At 52.1% G+C, this 3,784-nt stretch overlaps 1 pseudogene; it reads right to left on the bottom strand.

Moving 5' to 3' along the window:
• Positions 1–1,640: 1,640 nt before the first annotated feature.
• Positions 1,641–3,054, bottom strand: LOC147697877 (uncharacterized; annotated as a pseudogene).
• Positions 3,055–3,784: the final 730 nt, after the last annotated feature.

Raw genomic sequence — 3,784 nt, 5'->3', positions numbered from 1 at the left:
CCCAGGTAGTTCACACTATGAAATGCTGCTCTGGACTTTTTGGCGTGGATGTGTAGTCCCGCCCTTCGTAGCGCGGTGAGTATGACTTGCAGGGGCGCAGATGTTCATCCGAGTCAGGGCTATAAATGACAATATCGTCCAGGTATGCTGAGCTGAACGAGACTTATGGTTGTAACACCTGGTTCATAAGGCGTTGAAAAGTCGCCGGGGCCCCATGGAGTCCAAAGGGGAGGACCGTGTACTCATATGATCCGTCGTCCGTAATGAAGGCGGTATTCTTCCTGTCCTCCTCGCGAAGAGGTACCTGCCAATACCCCTTCGTGAGGTCTATGGTGGTGATATATCTGGCGTCGCCTATTTTCTTGATCAATTCGTCCACACGAGGGATAGGGTAGGTATCAAAGTGTGACACAGCGTTCAAGGCCCTGAAGTCCATACAGAAGTGTTTGGAGCCATCTGGTTTGGGTATCATCACGATTGGGGATGACCAGTGGCTCTGGGAGGGTCGGATTACCCCCAACTGAAGCATGTCTTGAACTTCTCTTCTCACTGCTTCTCTTCGGGCTGCTGGTATCCTGTAGGGTCGTTGTTTTACCACTATCCCCAAAGGGTTTTGATGTGGTGTTCGACTAGGCTAGTCCTCCCTGGTATGTCCGAGAATACGTCGGAGAAGGGCTCCAGGACGTGTGCCAACTCTGTCTTCTCCTGGGATATCAACCCCTGGTTGACTACCAGCTGATCCAACGTTGAAGAGCTGGGGGATGTTGATGGGGTGACAAAATGACCCGCCCGTGGTAAGGGCCCCAACCATTCTTTCATCATATTAATATGGTACCTTTGTGTTTTCGTGGATGACAGGCGTAATCTGTAGGTGGTCTGACCGATGGCGTCAATAACCTGGAATGGGCCTTGCCACTCATTCTTGGTTTTGTTGCTTATGGATGGTAGCAACACCAGAGCCCACTTCCCGATGCCGATTCTTCTCAGCCTCTTTCCCTTATCATACGTCTTTTTATACCTCTCTTGTTGTTGTTCCAGGGTGGAGTATGCTAGTTCTCGTAGCTTTCCCAGTTTGGTTCTCAGCTGAGTGGTACATTCCAGCATGCTCTTCTGTTCTTGGGATTCTTCGTTTTCCAACATGTCCCTCGTCATCTCTAGGAGGGACCTGGGAAGTCGTCCGTATAATAGCTCGAAGGACGAACATCCCAGTCTACTCTGCTTCTGGGCCCTTATGACATACAGGGCGAGAGGCAGAAGTCGGTCCCAGGTGGGCCCTTCAGCGGTCAGCATCTTTTTTAGGGTTGCCTTGAGTGTCTGGTCGTACCTTTCAACAAGGCCATCTGTTTGGGGGTGGTACACCGAGGTCTTCAGATGCTTGATGTCTAGAGAGGTACATACTTCTTTCATCAGCTTGGATGTGAAGGTGGTCCCCTGATCTGTAAGCACCTCTTTGGGAAACCCCACGTGGGAGAACAGTCCCACAAACTTCTCGGCGATTTCAGAGGTTGTGGTGGTCCATATAGGAAAGGCCTCCACAAACCGGGTGGCGTAGTCGACGATCGCGAGGGCGTACAGGTGTCCTCGGCCCTTCTTCGGCAGGGGTCCTATTATATTCATGCCGACCCATTCGAACGGGACTCCTATGATGGGCATCTTTTGTAGAGGCGCAGCACTGGGTGGATGGGTGTTTCTTCTTTGGCATACCTCACATTTGGCACAGAAGTCCTGCACATCCCGATATATCCCAGGCCAGAAAAAATGCTGAATGATACTTTCCGTGGTTTTTTCTTTGCCTGCATGGCCTGCCGTCAAATGGGCGTGAGCAAAGAAGTGTACTTGTTCCCGGAAGGAGCGGGGCACCAACAATTGTAGTTCTCCATCTTGTCTGGCGGTATAGCAATTTGTACTTAACCGGGAACCGGGGGTACGTCTGGGGGTTGACCCCATCCGAGGCGTGGGCGCTTTCCCAGGCATGGAATAGGGTCCTATCTTCTCTCTGAGCAAAGCGAAAGCTCCTATCAATTACCCAGGGTTCGGGGGACAGGTATGTGGGTAGGGCCTCTCTCTGTACAGGTCTGGACAGGGTCTCCCTAAAGAGGGAAAGGAATTCGGGGTTGTCTGTCCCCAGGATCATGTCCTCTGGCAGGGAATCCACCACCCCTACCCGGACCATACAGGGTTCTCTATCTGGTAGAACTATGGTAATGGAGGCCCCAGGGTAGGGCTTCACATCCCCGTGTACGCAACGGATGTATACGGGAGTCTGGGGGGTAATCTGATCGGGACTAACAAAGCGCGCCTGGATCACAGACTGTCTGCACCCAGAATCCAGCAAGGCCCTTACCCTAAAACCATTCATCCTCATACTCACATAGAACGTGCTGCCCATTTCCGCGGAGTACATCACCATTTTTGGGAGATACCCGACCTCCATGGGCTCCTCCTGTGTTTTTCTTCTGGTGCACATTCTCGCTATGTGGCCCCACTCCCCACACTCGAAGCACTGAGGTCCTTTGGTCATAGGGGACATCATTCCTGTAGTTCGAAGTAGTCTGGGAACCTCATTTCCTGATTTGGGTCTCTTTTCTACTTTTTGGGTAGGTATGGTTTTGTGGGCCTTTTCATGTTCCCAAGGGCTCGTCTTTGGCTGAGCCCGAGCATAGTGAGATGCCATTTCTATGGCTTGTTCAACCGTAAGCCCAGCGTGTTGACGCAGCCAGCGTTGGGTGGCATATGGCAGTGCTTCCATGAATTGCTCTAAGTACACTTTATTCAGTATCTCCTCCTTGCCACAGAGATCTGGTCGTAGCCACTTATCTGAGGCCTCCGTAGTCTGAAGAATAGGGTCTTTGGGTTCTCCCCTTGAACCCCTCTTTCCTTCCGAAAGCGAACGCGGTAGGCCTCCTGATCCAGACCAAGATGGTCTAGGATGACCCCCTTAATGATCGCATAAGTTGTGGTCCCTAGAGGGTTAGCGGCCTGATATGCCGATTGGGCTTCTCCTGTAAGGAGCGGAGTCAGAAAGAACGGCCACTTCTCTTCGGGCCACACCATAGCACGGGCGGCGCTTTCAAAATTTAGGAGGAAAGCGTCCGGGTCCTCACCATGCACATACTTTTGCAGGGCCACACCGGTGGGATGGGGGGTATGCAGATGCACTTGTCCGGAGATGACCTGGGTGGGAGGCGGCACATTCCTAAGGCTCTCCAGCTGGGCCGTAATTGTAGTTGTAAACAGTTCTCTATCTGCCTGTGCGGAGGTTAGTTGGCTTTCTACGGCCCACTCCAATTTTTCTTTGGCCTTTGATTATGTGCTCGATCAGTGCCTGCATCTTTTTGTTGCGGATGGATGGTGAAGGGGATCCCACTTCTGACACCAGTTGTCCCAAGGGGGTCGGGGTACCCAGGTTTTCAGTTACTGTATTCGACTGACTGGGGGTTTAGGGGTAAAGAGAAACACTGGCGCCTTGAGTAAGGGTTTGAGTGATGGTTTTATTGGGATATAAGTCTTTTTTAGTGAGGGTGCTGCTTGGTCCCTGGAATGAGCTGCGGGATCCAAGGTAAAAGTAACTTGCTCCAGCTTGGCTGCATTCTTCCAGTGATGAAGGCGGCTACCGGTGGGATCCGGATGGGGGACGTCTCTCCGCTCGGGTCTCCTCCGCTCCGGTACCGAAAGAAAGGAAAATTGGGTCAGGTGACTGGTTTGACCACGGTACACTAGTTAGGGCCGGGAGTGAGGGAAACCAGTGATAGTGCGTCTTGTGGATTCAATACAATCCGTGAGG

This window comes from Lissotriton vulgaris, chromosome 8 (assembly GCF_964263255.1).
Source record: "Lissotriton vulgaris chromosome 8, aLisVul1.2, whole genome shotgun sequence".
Lineage (NCBI taxonomy): Eukaryota > Metazoa > Chordata > Amphibia > Caudata > Salamandridae > Lissotriton > Lissotriton vulgaris.
This window is presented reverse-complemented; position numbering and strand designations above follow the sequence as displayed.